The following is a 17704-nucleotide window of genomic DNA, read 5'->3' as shown; positions in this document are numbered from 1 at the left end:
CACTAAATAAATGCACCTATTACTGATCTATCTGGTTTGAAATACACCAAATTTGAAGGCTTAGAAAGAGAGCTTCTGTTTACATCCTTTTTCTAGCTCAGTGCTCATCTACAGTATACACCTAATAAATGCTTAATGAAAGAACGTAAGGAAAACACTCAAAGTAAAGTCAAATTAATATAACACAAATGAAAATCCTAAATGTTGAGATAATACTAAATGAATAAATAGTGATTAGGGATGAGGACATGAGGAAAGAGGTATTCAAGACATCCTTTGCAATTCTTTTAGAAAATTATCATTGACTTTGAGGCATATCACCGAAAAGCTATTCCAAATTTTCCCCTTCTGTGGTAGAGAACAAAACTAGATACATGTACATTCAAAATTTGTACATTTCATTGTATGTTTTTTTGTTTGTTTGTTTGTTTGTTTGTTTTCATTTTTCTGAAGCTGGAAACAAGGAGAGACAGTCAGACAGACTCCCGCATGCGCCCGACCGGGATCCACCCAGCACGCCCACCAGGGGGCGATGCTCTGCCCACCAGGGGGCGATGCTCTGCCCATCCTGGGCGTCGCCATGTTGCGACCAGAGCCACTCTAGCACCTGGGGCAGTGGCCAAGGAGCCATCCCCAGCGCCCGGGCCATCTTTGCTCCAATGGAGCCTCGGCTGCGGGAGGGGAAGAGAGAGACAGAGAGGAAAGCGCGGCGGAGGGGTGGAGAAGCAAATGGGCGCTTCTCCTGTGTGCCCTGGCCGGGAATCGAACCCGGGTCCTCCGCACGCTAGGCCGACGCTCTACCGCTTCATTGTATGTTTTATCAAAAGAAAAACTACACAAATAATTGACTCTTGCTAAATATACAAAAGTAATTAGAGGAAAGTACCGGTATCTACAATTTATTTTAAAATGCATCAAAGATAAGATGAATTGAGGAATAAATAGAGGGATGATTAGATGGATAAATATATAAAAAGAGAAGTATAGAAAAATGTTAGTAGAATCTAGGTGGTAGGTATATGTGTATTCACTTTGGAATTGTTTCAACTAGCTGTATTACTGAAAATTTTTACAATAAAATGTTGGGTGCAGGGGAAATAGGCACAAATTCCTCCCATTCCAGTATATACCCTGCTTTGCAATATGACTTTGCTGCTCCTCCCATAAGAAGGTGGGGTCTATTTCTTTAATTCATCTGAGTTGGCTTTGTGACTTTCTTTGACAATATGAAAGAAGTGACCGTTTGAAAGTTCTAAGTCAAAGTCATAAAAGGCCTGGCTGCTTCAGCTCTTCCTTTCTTGAGTGCAGGCACTACCATGTGAACACTCAGAGAATGAGAGCATACAACAAGAGAAAGGCCCATGCACCACCAAACACATGCACGAAACCACCCTCTTGGACCACCCATCCATAAACCAAATGACCACACCCAAAAGTGTTCCAAGGCATGACTAGCAAAAACAAACAAACAAACAAAAAACACCCAGCCTGAGTTCAAGACAAATTGCTAACCCACAAAATCATTATGGAATGGTTTGATTTTGCTTTTAGAACACAAAACTGAAGCTACTTACCTATTTAACAGTGAATTTGTTTTAACCAATACAGCCACCACCACACCAACCACCACCTTCCTTTATTTGTCCTCAGAGAATGAACAGTTCCCTTTTTCTGAAAGCTGCCCCCTCCACTTATATTCTTAATCCCACTGAGGTCCCCTATTTCTTTATAAAAATTGCTTCCTTTGCATTATCAATTCTCCTTTACTTGCTTTTCTGTTCCTCTGCCATAAAAATGTTCAGGTTTTCTCTATATTGAGGGGGGACTTCTCAACATTCTCCTTTAGACTATAGTTGCTTCCATTTCAATATTCTCTTTTCACAGCCAAACTTCTTAAATAAGTGATCTAGAAAGTCCTTTCTTTCCTCATTCTGCCTTGGGGGAAAAAATCTACTTTTCCTTCAGGACACAATTCAAATAAAGCTTTTTTGTCTGAAGCTTTTCTTAAAACAGCTCCTATCAGAATTTATCTTTCACTCAACTAAAAATTCTTATCTTTAGTATTTTGTAGACTTTATGCTGTTTTTGCCTGCTTGCCAACCTTTCTTTCTTTCTTTTTTTTTTTTGTGTATTTTTCTGAAGTTGGAAACAGGGAGGCAGTCAGACAGACTCCCGCATGCGCCCAACCAGGATCCACCCGGCACGCCCATCAGGAGGCGATGCTCTGCCCATCTGGGGCGCTGCTCTGTTGTAACCAGAGCCATCCTAGCGCCTGAGGCAGAGGCCATGGAGCCATCCTCAGCGCCCGGGCCAACTTTGCTCCAATGGAGCCTTGGCTGCAGGAGGGGAAGAGAGAGACAGAGAGGAAGGAGAGGGGGAGGGGTGGAGAAGCAGATGGGCGCTTCTCCTGTGTGCCCTGGCCAGGAATCGAACCCAGGACTCCTGCATGCCAGGCTGATGCTCTACCACTGAGCCAACCGGCCAGGGCCCATCCTTTCTTATGGTAGTAGAATCTGTAACTTTGTTTCTGGAAACTACTTATCTCCTTTTTATTCCACCTAATTTGAATAGGGCTGGACAATACTTCTCCCCATCCCCTAACCACTCCAAAGAATCCAAGTCTAGCCAATCAGAGTTAGCCCCAGGACTTCTGAAACTATCTGTAAAGGAAGCTTATCATTGAGACTGCTAAACTGTTGGGACGGAAGCTTGGCACTGCTGTGACTACCATGGCCAGCACTTGACCAGAAGAGAGCAAAGATAAATGAGACAGATCCTGGATTTCATTAATCATCCAGATCCAACTCATATCCAAAGCCAGTCTTTTCATTTATGTGAGCCAATAAAACCCATTCTTTGCTTAAACTGGCTTAAAATTACTTTCTGTCATGATAACCAGAACTATCTTTTTTAACATAGGATCTGTAAGCTGTATGTCCACCTAACAGACTAAAATAAGCTTCTTAAGCGCAGGGGCCTACTTTGCACATGTTTTTCTTCCCTACATTTAAAACTACCTTGCTTAATAAATATGGAACTTAATTTAATGAACATATGTGTTAACAGGAGGGAATAGGACTAATATACAGTCCTAAAAAAGGGATTTCAGATCACACAAGAGTATGGAGAGATGGTGGGAGAAATAAGTATAAACTACCTGTTATTGAACACCACAACACAGCCTATTTTTCACAAAATCAGATGGGTAAGAGTAAAACAGCATTTTACAAAGAGATCAAGATACTGAACTGTAAGTATAATGACAATTTGTTATTTTAAATATTTTCCTGGCCACCATATTTAGTAATGATATGACATTGTTCTGAAAGAGGGAATCTGGATTTATTTTAAGGGAGTTTGAGATTCAATTTATTCAATGGAAAACACACTTATTACAAATATTTCAAATTAATGTCTCATTTACTGAGAAAGATATAAAATTAATAATTTAAGATATATTTTAACAGTGAATGTGGTTTTTATCATATCAATTCACTTCCTTGCTCTAGTACCAACCCAAAGCAATATATATATATGCTAAAGTAAATTCAACTCAGTGACTGTGACCTATTAGTAGCTAAATTACCATATTTTAGTTTTCCAAAGATTATCATGCATGTATACTCAAATGGTAATAAAAGACTTAAAAGACTGTCCAGCCTGACCAGGCAGTGGTACAGTGGATAGAGCATCAAACTGGGATGTGGAGGACCCAGGTTCAAGACCCCAAGGTTGCCAGCTTGAGCACAGGCTCATCTGGTTTGAGCAAAGCTCACCAGCTTGGACCCAAGGTCGCTGGCATGAGCAAGGAGTTACTCGGTGTGCTGTAGCCTCACGGTCAAGGCACATATGAGAAAGCAATCAATGAACAACTAAGGTGTCGCAACGAAAACTGATAATTGATGCTTCTCATCTCTCTCCGTTCCTGTCTGTCTGTCCGTCCCTATCTATCCCTCTCTCTGACTCTCTGTCTCTGTAAAAAAAAAAAAAAAAAAGACTGTCCAAAAGTAACCCTGTGCTTTAACTATTTTTCCTGGGCTGCTGTATTGACATGCTCCATTAATTCTGAAAAATTAAACTTCATTTGATAAATATTTAGCAGGAAATAATTTCCTACATGCTAATTCAAAATGAAAACGTCAATGCTAGTATTCTAATTCAAACTAGAAAAGACAATATAACTAGTTTTTGAATGATGATTGTATACCATCTGCCAAAAATTTCCCACAATAAAGTAACCTAGTGATGATCACAGGGCCATAGCTACTTTAAAATTCTTCAAAAGAAGGCAATTAAACTACTGAATCAAACCTTTGAATACCATTTGCAAACCCAAAGAATTAGTTTAAAAGCTCTTGGCTTCTTCTGTGGTAGACATTCACTTAGAATTTAAATTTAAATCTCAGAAAAAATAAATAAATAAAGCAAGCCAGCCCTGCTATCCATGTAAATGCTTTTCTATCTTAAAATATGAGATACTTAAGAAAATGGAGAGCCCTGGCCAGTTGGCTCAGTGGTAGAGCGTCGGCCCGGCGTGTGGAAGTCCTGGGTTTGATTCCCAATCAGGGCACACAGGAGAAGCGCCCATCTGCTTCTCCACCCTTCCCCCCTCTCCTTCCTCTCTATCTCTCTCTTCCCCTCCTGCAGCCAAGGCTCCACTGGAGCAAAAGTTGGCCCGGGGGCTGAGGATGGCTCTATGGCTTCTGCCTCAGGCACTAGAATGGCTCCTGCCACAAAGGAGCAACAACCCAGATGGGCAGAGCATCGCCCCTTGGTGGGCATGCTAGGTGGATCCCGGTTGGGCGCCTGTGGAAGTCTGTCTGCCTCCCTGCTTCTAACTTTGGAAAAATACAAGAAAATGGAGAAATAATGACTTGAGTTGAACAATACAAATACTTGTCCTCTAAAATGAAAGAAAAATAAATTATGGAACCTCCTTGGAATTGAGTATTTGCCATCATTAAAATAAAATTAAGAAGATAATAACCATGGGAGTGTTTGTCAAAACTATAGCAAGTATACCATATGCCAAACATTCTTTTAAGCAATATATTAATTTAATCCTCACAAATTCTATTAAGTAGCTATTTTATCTCTAATATACAAATGAATAAAACTTAAGCACATAAATTATATAATGTGCCCAAGCTCGAAGTAGCTAGTGCTGAAATCAGGACTCCGATCTAGGTTGTTCTAATTTGCTGTAATATATTTTTACATTAACATTTATCTGGAATCACTGTCTAAACATATCTTATGCATTATAAATACCAACTTTATTCCTTTTTTTTCTTTTTAGCAAGAGTGAGAGACAAGAAGGGAGAGTTGAGAAACAGCAACTCCTAGATGCAGTGCCTTAGTTGTTCATTGATTGCTTTCTCATATGTAACTTAACCACAGGGCTCCAGCTGAGCCAGTGACCCCTTGCTCAAACCAATAATCTTGGTTTTCAAGCCAGCAACCTTTGGGCTCAAGCCAGTGACCATGGGGTCATGTCTATGATCCCACACTAAAGCCAGCAACCCCCACTCAAGATGTTGATTCTGCACTCAAGCCAAATGAGCCTACGCTCATGCTGGAGACTTTGGGGTTTTGAACTTGGGTTCTCAGCATCCAGGCCAATGCTCTATTCACTGCACCACTGCCTGGTCAGGCCCAACTTTCTTCCTTAATCTTAGGGTTATTTCCACCTGCACCAATAAATTTTGTTGTTTCTTTTAATTCTATCATGAAGTAGTTATTAATACTGCTATTTAGTTATAAGATGTATCAATTTCTCAGTTAATTTTTTATCACCAGATGAATAGCAAATTTTTAATTTCTTTGAGGACATGAATTCTTATTGTATTCATCCTCTACTCTCAAACCTACTACAGTCGATGAATGAATGCATCAATGACTAGAGAATTTAAGACACCATTCCTTTAACAAAAAGGTCAAATTCTGAAACAGAAAACATATTCAAAGAGCTCATTTATTAATAATTCAACTAAAATTGAAAAATCACATGGCTGAGTTTAATATAAACAAGTGGTGAGAGAATACTATCTTTAAAAACTAGATGGGACATGGCAACAGAAAACTAAAAATAGGAGACAGGTGCCCTATCTGTGCTAAAAGGAAAATCTCCAGTAGATAAGATTACATTCTCCTACCTCTACAGATTCATGAAGGGGAAAAATTTATCTGACAAAAGAAACCAAGTACTTTGGGGTTAGGTACTATATAAATTTATAAAAAGACAAAATGGAAGACTGTCTAAGGTGTTAGATGAGATTAAGTTAGAGCAGCACTGTTCAACAGAAACAAAATGCAAGGCACATCTGAAATTTTTAAAATAATTATAGTAATAAAAAAAGATTAATTTTAATATACTCTATTTCATCCAATATATCCAAATTTATTATAATTTCAATAGGTAATTAACAAAAAATATGAAAAGGCAAGGAATTATGATCAGCCTAATCTCTGGAGTCTGTAACAACAATTTGATTTATTTAAATATTTATGAAGTTGGGTTTGTTTTAATGTCTAGGTGATTATTTTAATTAGTTTGTTGGTTTGTTTTTTTTACAGAGACAGAGAGTCAGAGAGAGGGATAGACAGGGACAGACAGACAGGAACGGAGAGAGATGAGAAGCATCAATCATTAGTTTTTCCTTGCGCATTGCAACACCTTAGTTGTTCATTGATTGCTTTCTCATATGTGCCTTGACCGCGGGCCTTCAGCAGACCGAGTAACCCTTTGCTCCAGCCAGCAATCTTGGGTCCAAGCTGGTGAGCTTTTGCTTAAATCAGATGAGCCCGCGCTCAAGCTGGCAACCTCGTGGTCTCGAACCTGGGTCCTCTGCATCCCAGTCCGACTCTCTATCCATTGCGCCACCACCTGGTCAGGCGATTTTAATTAGTTTTTGCTGTGATGATTGTGCAGGAATGAAAATTTCATTAAATATGTGACTAAAGGCCTGACCAGGCAGTGGCACAGTGGATAGAGTGTCAGCCTGGGATGCAGAGGACCCAGGTTCAAAACCCAAGGTCACCAACTTAAGCTTGCTCTCATCTGGCTTGAGTGTGGGCTCACCAGCTTGAGCACAGTGTTGCAGCTTGAGCATAAGATCATAGATATGACCCTATGGTGACTGGCTTGAGCCCAAAGGTTGCTGGCGCAAAGCCCAGGGTCACTGGCTTGAGTCCAAGGTCACTGGCTTGAGCAAGGGATCACTCTCTCTGCTGGAGCCCCCTGGTCAAGGCACATATGAGAAAGCAATCAATGAACAACTAAGGAGCCGCAACAAAGAATTGATGCTTTTCATCTCTCTCCCTTCCTGTCTGTGTTTTTGTCTGTCACTCTCTAAAAAAAAAAAAAGTGACCAAAGAACTTGAATACAAACTTTCCTTGTGTAGTTGTGAAAACAGGGGGAAAAATATGAAGGAATAGTTCACATTCTTTTTTTGTTTATACTACATCTTCAAAATCTGATCTATATTCACACTTACCACATTTTCAAGTGCTCAGCAGCCAAAGGTGGCTAGTGGACAACACAAAATTAGAATTTATGGGGAAGGAAAGGAACAAAAAGCATGACAAATATATATCATTAATTTCTTTATGGTAAGGGAAATATTATCTTCCCAAAAGTCACCTGTTCCCTCAGGTCAATAAAGTAATTCTATTAGTTAATTTTTCAAGAAAACTTTATATTTTTAAATCCTATGACATCACATAGTCTTTTAACTACAGCCTGTCTTATCTTTTATAACCTTTTTAAAGTATAAAATTTCTAATTAATCTTCTATAATTAGAAAATAGTTAACATTTTATAGAGAAATGAGTTGACAATCAGCCAGATAGGATAAATTACAATAAGACTAAATATTTAAGTGTAAAAACAGATTAAAAAAGAAAAACAATTCCTATGTAACCTCAGCATAAAGACCACCCTAACATGATTCAAAATCTAGAAGTCATGAGAGAATATTCAAGAACATAAACATTTAAAAAAAATAACATTTGGGCCCTGGCCAACTGGTTCAATTGTAGAATGTCAACTCAGTATGTGGAGTCCAAGGTTCAATTCCTGATCAGGGCACACAGAAAAGGCGACCCCTCCTCTCTCTTCCTCTCACTCTCTTGGTCTCTTTCCCTTCTTTCCAAATCAATAAAATCTTCTAAAAAAAACAAAAATAAATAAATAAATTAAAAATAACTTTTGGCCCTAGTCAGATGGCTCATTTGGTTAGAGCATTGCCCCAAAGCACAGAGGTTGTAACGTTCAATCACCAGTCAGGGCACATACAGGAACAGACCAATCAATGTTCCTGTCTCTTTCTTTCTCTCCATTTCTCCCTCCCTAAGAACAATAAAAAAAAAAAAAAATTGAATAACTTCTGTTTGGAAAACAAGCACCACTGAATTATTTATTTCTTCAATAAATATGTGGTGGGTATATACTGTAAGCCAGGCACTGTTCTATGTGCTGAAAGTAAAATAAAAATAACCAGTAAAAATGTCAATGAAAAAAACAATAACTGGGAAAAAATATTTGCTACTCATATTACAAACAAAGGGCTAACTTTGCTAATACAGAACAAGGAACTCATAAAGAAAAACAACCATACAGAAAAAAGGATAAATAGTCTGCTTAAGTAATTCACAACTAAGTAAACATGTTTATTCTTTTACTCATATTGAGGCAACAGCAATTTAAAAGTTATACTATAGCTAACTGTAATCCAAACTGATATACTCACAAGAAAGGGGAAAATAATATTCAATGGGCAAATATTAAAAGCAATCCCCTTAAGGTCAGGAACAAGACAGGGATGCCCCCTTTCACCACTCTTATTCAACATAGTTCTGGAAGTCCTAGCCACAGCAATCAGACAAGAAAAAGAAAAGGCACCCAAATTGGAAAAGAAGAAGTAAAGCTATCATTATTTGCAGATGATATGATACTGTATATAGAAAACTCTAAAGTCTCAGTCAAAAAACTACCGGACCTGATAAATGAATTCAGCAAGGTGGCAGGATATAAAATTAATACTCAGAAATCAGAGGCATTTTTATACACAACAATGAACTGTCAGAAAGAGAAATTAAGGAAACAATCCTCCCTTCACCATTGCAACCAAAAAAGTAAAGTACCTAGGAGTAAATTTAACCAGAGAGATTAAAGACTTGTACTCGGAAAATTATAAAACATTGATAAAAGAAATCAAGGAAGATACAAACAAGTAGAAGCATATACCGTGCTCATGGATAGGAAGAATAAACATCATTAAAATGTCTGTATTACCCAAAGCAATTTATAAATTCAATGCAATACCGATTAAAATACCAATGACTTACTTCAAAGATATAGAACACATATTCCAAAAATTTATATAGAACCAAAAAAGAACACAAATAGCCTTAGCAATCTGGAAAAGGAAGAATAAAGTGGGAAGTATCACACTTCAGGATATCAAGTTATACTACAAGGCCATTGTACTCAAAACAGCCTGCTACTGGCATAAGAAAAGGCATATAGATCAATGGAACAGAACAGAGAACCCAGAAATAAACCCACACCTTTATGGACAACTGATATTTGACAAAGGAGGTAAGAGCATACAATGGAGTAAAGACAGCCTCTTCAACAAATGGTGTTGGGAAAATTGGACAGCTACTGCAAAAAAATGAAACTAGACCATCAACTTACACCATTCACAAAAATAAACTCAAAATGGATAAAAGACTTAAATGTAAGCCGTGAAACCATAAGCATCTTAGAAGAAAACATAGGCAGTAAGCTCTCTGACATCTCTCGCAGCAATATATTTGCCGATTTATCTCCATGAGCATGTGAAATAAAAGGATAAACAAATGGGACTATATCAAAATAAAAAGCTTTTGCGCAGCTAAAGACAGTAAGAACAGAATAAAAAGACAAACTACACAATGGGAGAACGTATTTGACAATATGTCTGATAAGGGGTTCATAACCAAAATTTATAAAGAACTTGTAAAACTCAACACCAGGAAGACAATCCAATCAAAAAATGGGCGAAATAAATGAATAGACACTTCTCCAAAGAGGACATACAGATAGATGGTCAATAGGCATATGAAAAAATGCTCAACATCACTAATCATTAGAGAAATGCAAATTAAAACCACAATGAGATATCACCTCACACCAGTCAGAATGGCGCTCAACAACAAAACAACACAGAATAAGTGCTGGCGAGGATGTGGAGAAAAGGGAACCCTCCTGCACTGCTGGTGGGAATACAGACTGGTGCAGCCACTGTGGAAAACAGTATGGAGATTCTTCAAAAAATTAAAAATGGAACTGCCTTTTGACCCAGCTATCCCACTTTTAGGAATATACCCCAAGAACACCATAGCACTGTTTCAAAAGAAGAAATGCACCCCCATGTTCATGGCAGCATTGTTCACGGTAGCGAAGATCTGGAAACAGCCCAAGTGTCCGTCAGAGGACGAGTGGATTAAAAAGCTTTGGTATATATATACTACAGAATACTACTCAGCCATAAGAAATGATATCGGATCATATACAACAACATGGATGAACCTTGATAACATTATACTGAGCGAAATAAGTAAATCAGAAAAAACTAAGAACTATATGATTCCATACATAGGTGGGACATAAAAATGAGACTCAGAGACATGGACAAGTGTGGGGGGATTACAGGGTGGGGGAGAGGAGAGGAGAGGGAGGGGGTTGGGGGAGGGGAGGAGCACAAAGAAATCCAGTTAGAAGGTGATGGAAGACAATTGGACTTTGCGTGATGGGAATGCAGCATAATCAAATGTCAAAATAACCTGGGGATATTTTCTCTGAACATATGTACCCTGAATTATCAATGTCATCCCATTAAAATTAATTTTAAAAAAAGAAAGGGGAAAATATACATCATACCAAAATTTATTAGATATATAAAACAGTAAAGAAAAATTTATAGTAATTTTTAATGATACTATTAAAGTGGAAAGGTTGAAAAATATACAAACTAAGCATCTATCTTATGAAAGAGAAATAACAGCAAAATAAAAGCACATGGATAGGAATAAATAGAAGAAAAGAAATTAGTGTTATAGAAAATACACAAAAGAGAAGATTAGCAAAGACAAAAGTTGGTTCTTTTGAAAATACTAATAAGATAGCTGGTGTTGCTGACAAGAAAAAAATAAGAGGAATAAGCAATACCAAGAATAAAAATAGAATATCTAACTGATGAAGCAGACTTCAGAAAGATAATAAGGGTATTATTCAGTTTACGCAAATAAAACTTATAATGTACAGAAATTCTTAGAAAACAGTAACTTAAATAGAAACACTAAGTTGAATAATCTTACAACCAATAAAGAAACTGAATCAGTAAACAAAAGTATTTTTCTCAAAACTCCAGGGCCAGATGGCTTGCTTCATTGGCTTTTTATGATTTAAAAACAATCTTTCACAAACCCTTCCAGAGAACAAAAAAGGCCTACTCCCCAATTTATTTCTGAAACTATTGTAACCTTGATAACAAAATCAGCCAAGGGTGAGAGAAGAAATAAATCTTAGTTATAAACACATATACAGAAAGTCCAAGAAAAAATTCAGTTGTAAATACAAAATGCAATTTACCACATCAATAATTAAAGAATTACCCTGTGGTGGCCAGTGGATGAAAAGCATCAACCAAGAATACTGAGGTTACTAGTTCAAAACCCTGGGCTTGCCCAGTCAAGGCACATATAAGAAGCAACTTCTACAAGTTGATGCCTCGCTCTCCACACACACACCCCTTTCTCTCTCTCTCTCTCTCTCTAAAATAAATATAATCTTTCTAAAAAAATTTTTTTTAAAGCATATGTTCAGAACTCAATAGATATTCTTAGCCAAATATGAACTGAAGGGAGTTCCCTATTTGACCAAGGGTATCACAGTATACTTAATGGCAAAACTTCAAAAGCTTTCCCTTGACCATGAACAATAACCAGGATGCCTACCACCAATTCTATGCAAAATTCTTTAAATTCCCAGACACCTAGAAAGGCAACAAAAAGAAACCAAAGTTAAGATAAAGTAGAAAGAAATAAAATATTAATGACAGATAAAGTAAAACAAAAAAAAAATCTGAAGAATATGCATATAGAGTGTAAATTACATGCCAGAATTTAATAAGGTTACTGGATATTACACTAATGTACAAAAATCAATTGTATTTCTATATACCCACAACAAAAGGTCCAAAAAAAAAATTTCTAAAGGTAATACAGTGTGTCCGTAAAGTCATGGTGCACTTTCGACCAGCCACAGGAAAGCAACAAAAGATGATAGAAATGTGATATCTGCACCAAATAAAAGGAAAACCCTCCCAGTTTCTGTAGGATGATGTGGCAGCATGTGCGCATGCGCAGATGACGACATAACACCGTGTATACAGCGGAGCAGCCCACGGCCATGCCAGTCCAGATGTGGACGGTACAGAGGAAAGTTCAGTGTGTTCTGTGGCTCGCTAAATTAGAATCTGTGACCAAAGTGCAACGTGAATATCAGCGCGTTTATAACGAAGCGCCACCACATAGGAATAACATTACTCGGTGGGATAAGCAGTTGAAGGAAACCGGCAGTTTGGTGGAGAAACCCCGTTCTGGTAGGCCATCAGTCAGTGACGAGTCTGTAGAGGCTATACGGGATATCTACGTAAGGAGCCCTAAAAAATCTGTGCGTGAGCCCACATCAAACTGCACTGAATAGCTATGAAACTAGGAGAGTTTGGCCCTGGCCGGTTGGCTCAGTGGTAGAGCATCGGCCTGGCGTGCGGAAGTCCCGGGTTCGATTCCCGGCCAGGGCACACAGGAGAGGCGCCCATCTGCTTCTCCACCCCTCCCCCTCTCCTTCCTCTCTGTCTCTCTCTTCCCCTCCCGAAGCCGAAGCTCCATTGGAGCAAAAGATGACCCGGGCGCTGGGGATGGCTCCTTGGCCTCTACCCCAGGCGACAGAGCGACGCCCCAGATAGGCAGAGCATCGCCCCCTGTGGGCGTGCCGGGTGGATCCAGGTCAGGCGCATATGGGAGTCTGTCTGACTTGCCTCCCCGTTTCCAGCTTCAGAAAAGTACAAAATAAAAAAGAAAGAAAGAAAGAAAAGAAACTGGGAGAGTTTTCCTTTTATTTGGTGCTGATTTCACATTTCTATCGTCTTTTGTTGCTTTCCTGTGACCGGTCAAAAGTGCACCATGACTTTATGGACACACTGTATTTGGAAGTACTTGTAGGAAATACAATTCAAATTTGCAGTGTAATGAGAAATACTGGGTCTTGCATCAACAGAGCAATTTAGCTAGAGATGAATATTAAATGTTACCCGGGTAAAACTAAAGACCTGAACTAATGAAGGTAGTTGAGACTGACCTGGGAGAATGTGTAGAATGAAGGGAGAGAAAAAGACCAGGAAGAAATCACGAGGGCCACAAAAACTTAAGCAGGAAACAAAAGGTCAGAGGACAATAACTGACAGGTTATTAAGACTAGTGTCAGAGAAATGAGGGAGCAGAGAGTATCCTAAGAAGAAAGCAATCCGTATTGTCAGAAACTACAGGAGGTGACATAGGATGAGGACTGAAAAATACTCTAGGGTCTAAGAGCTCTGAATATTTTAAAGATAACTTTTTTGGGATATAATTCACTTACAAAATTCACCCATTTAAAGTATACAATTCAGTTGTTTTTAGTGTATTCAGAGTTATGCAATCATCACCACTACCACATTTCAAAACATTTTTATCACTCCCAAAGAAAACCGTTGCACGTTAGCAGTCACTCCTCACTTTACCGCCCCCACAGACCCCCATTAGTGATTTTCACAGAGGGCCCTTCACACAACTGTGGAAAACTGAAAAGTAAGAAATTACAAGTAACAAAGGCATATTATCCTTTCAATTTTTTGACAGTAAAAGAACTAGGAGAGACAGGTAAAAAGGAGGAGATGTCAGGAATGACAGTTTAAAACTGGAAACAACTTCAATATGTGTAGGTTGAATAGGATTCAGGAAACAAAGACTGAAAGGCACACGATCTAGGAGAGAAATACTAGCTCAGATCCTTGGTATAGTTGAGTAAGAGAGAATCAGAGCACAGACAGACAGGTCTGACTTGGTAAGGAAGAGACACCGTAGGAGACTGAGGTAATAAAAATAAGAAACTACTGAGTCAGTAACGAAAAATGGATGACTGGGAGTAGGGAAAAGCAGATATACTTTTCATTACCTAAACTTTGATAAGTTTTAAATATTTCATAAATGGCAAGGTTTACCATTTTAAAACAAAGATTATAAACACATAATAGCAGGATTTTTCTCCTTATTAGAGAAAAGATGAAATTGGAGCCATAACTGGATATAAGAAAAGAATGAGCCATAAAAAAGGTTAAAAGAAGAGCTTTCCCCAGTTTCTTCACAAGTTTAAAGACAGATGAGCCTCACCTGGCTCCCACATTCTTTAATCTCCGTACCACACTTAAAATTATGCTTTACCTAAGTACTACAATTAATGAAAGGCATAACTCTCCTATTTTGACAAAAAGCAATGGCTACACTGTAGTCTCACAAGCACTAGCAGTGGTCATACTTATTATCCTCAGCCCTTAGAAGCAACATTCTACACATAAAAGATTAAAAACCAGAGCATTCATCCAGAATAACTTTCTATATCTGCAGATGTGTATAACTGTATGTATTTGGGAGGGAACAAGGACAGGGAGATACAGTCACAGCAAGAGGTTCCTGTTGAAAGTAGTTTTACTGACAAAGCCATTTTCAATCTAACTCTGAATCTCAACAGTAGTACTGCTTTGTGGAGATAATTGCTGAACTTTGGACTACTTTATTGTTCATTCATTTCACATGAATAAGTAAATATACTTTAATATCACTCAATTCCAACATGATAAGTAACAGAAAGCTTTTGTGATAAATCTTATGGTAGGCCTTGGCCAGTTAGCTTGGATAAGAGTGTCATCCTGAAACAACAAGGATGTGGGTTCGATCCCCAGTCAAGGCACACACAAAAAGCAACCCAAAAACTCACGACTGAGTGGAACAACAAATGCTTCCTTCCCCCGCCGCTCATTCTCCCTCCCTTTCTCTGTCTCTCTAAAAAAAAAAAAAAAATCAGTAAAAATTAAGCTCTGGCTGGATGGCTCTGGAGCCTCTGTCCCACAGTGCAGAGGCGCAGAGGTTGCCAGCTTGATTACCCAGCCAGGTTACTGAACACAGACAGGAGCAGCTTGATGTTCCTTGTCCCTCTCTCTCCCTGCCACTCTCAAAAAAAAAAAAAAAAGTCTTACGGCATAAGCTGCCATTCCAACTTGGATTAAGGTAGGAAAAAATAAAACTAAATTACAACTGAGAACCCACAAATAGGAAATAATAATGAAAAACTAGTATGACTACTTCAGGAATTTTATCCTCAAAATCCATCAATTTCTATGGCTAATTAAATCTTGATTTCACATGACACTGATTGCATGAAATTGCTAGTTTCATAGAACAGCAGGAAGAGAAAACGATGGACCTGAGCTCTAATATCATACCTCCCTCTTACTGTGCAATCTTAAACAAGCTACTATAATCTGCCTTTGTCTTACTTTTGTCACCTGTAAAACACAGATCACATGTCATAGTGTTGTACACTTAAATAAGATTTTATAGTCTGACCTGTGGTGGCACAGTGGACAGAGCGTCGACCTGGAACACTGAGGTCACCAGTTCAAAACCCAGGGCTTGCCTGGTCAAGACAAACATGAGAAGCAACTACTACGAACTGAAAGTTTACCACTCCTCCTTTCTCTTTCCCTCTCTCTCTCCTCTCTCTAAAATCAATAATTAAAATATTTTAAAAGATTTATATATATATATATATATATATGTATAGTTATATAATGCCTAGTACATAACAGCATTAAAAAATACATATATTACAACAAAAATGGAGGGGGAAAAACAAAAAAAGACATACATTACATCTGTCCAATTATTGGAACAACCAGCAGTCTATTCCTATCATTAAAAACCACAGCTTAGGCCCTGACCAGCTGGCTCCTCAGCGGTAAGAGTGTTGGCCCGGTGTGTGGAAGTCCAGGGTTCAATTCCTGGCCAGGGCACACAGGAGAAGCACCTACCTGCTTATCCAGCCTTCCCCCTCTCCTTCCTCTCTATATTTCTCTTCCCCTCCCATAGCCAAGGCTCCACTGGAGCAAAGTTGGCCCGAGAGCTGAGGATGGCTCTATGGCCTCCGCCTCAGGCACTAGAATGGCTCCGGTTGCAGTGGAGCAACTCCCCAGATGGGCAGAGCATCGCCCCCCTAGTGCAGTCAGGTGCAGGCGGGAGTCTCTCTACCTCCCCGCTTCTCACTTCAGAAAAATGTAAACAAACAAACAAACAAAAAAAAAAAACCCACAGCTTATTGCCAATAAGCACATGAAAAGATGCTGAACATCATTACACATTAAGGAAATGCAAATCAAAACCACAACGAGCCTTACCAGGCGGTGGCGCAGTGGATAGAGTGTCGAACTGGGATGCCGAGGACCCAGGTTCGAGACCCTGAGGTCGCCCAGCTTGAGCGCGGGCTCGTCTGGTTTGAGCAGGGCTCACCAGCTTGAACTCGTGGTCGCTGGCTCGAGCGGGGGCGGGGGGGGGGGTGTCGCTCGATCTGCTGTAGCCCCCCGCCCTCCGTCAAGGCACATACAACTGAGGAGCCGCAACAAGAGTTGATGTTTCTCATCTCTCTCCCTTCCTGTCTGTCTGTCCCTATCTGTCTCTGCCACAAAAAAAAAGTTTATAAAAACCACAACAAGATACCACTTCGTATAAACTAGAATGGCTATAATTTAAAAGAAAGAAAATAAGTGTTGACAAGGATGTGGAGAAACTGGAATCCTCGTACTCTGCTGATGGGAATGTAAAATAGTGAAGCCACTTTGGAAAGTACTTTGGTGTTTCTGCAAAAAAATTCAACGGAACTACCATAAGGCCACTCTTAGGTATATATCCAAAAGAATTAAAAACAGACTTTTATATCTGTACACAAATGCACAACAACATTAGTCACAATAGCTAAAAGCTGCCAACAATCCAAGTATCCATCAACAAAAGGATATACAAAATGTGGCGCATTACATACAATGGAATATTTATTCAACCATTAAAATAAAGTTCTGATACATGCTACATGTATGAAAACAGCATACAAGGTTAAATAAGAACAAATATTGCATAATTTCACCTATATAAAATATCTAGAATGGGTAAATTCATTGAGACAGAGGTAGACTGGCAGTCAACAGGGGTTGGAATGAGGGGGAATATGTAGTTACAGCTAAATAAGTACAGAATTTCTGTGTAAGGTGGTGAAAAAATTTTGGAAACATGGTGTTGATGGTTACACACCTTATAAATAAAATTAATGTCACTGAATTGTACACTTAAAATGGTTAAGGTAACAAATTTTGTTATAGAATTTACAATAAAAGTCATCTTGACAGAAACCACACAATTTTTCACTTAAAAAAAAATTTTTTTTTAAATTTATTGATTTGAGCAAGAGAGAAGTAGGGGGGGAGAGGGAGGGGGAGGGGGATAGAGGGGAGAGAGAAAGAGAAGGGAAGGTGGGGGGGAGGGGGGGAGAGAGAGAGAGAGACACACACA

This window comes from Saccopteryx leptura, chromosome 1 (genome assembly GCF_036850995.1).
Source record: "Saccopteryx leptura isolate mSacLep1 chromosome 1, mSacLep1_pri_phased_curated, whole genome shotgun sequence".
In the NCBI taxonomy this organism is placed as follows: Eukaryota; Metazoa; Chordata; class Mammalia; order Chiroptera; family Emballonuridae; genus Saccopteryx; species Saccopteryx leptura.
The sequence above is the reverse complement of the archived record's forward strand: the minus strand, read 5'-3'. Positions refer to the sequence as shown.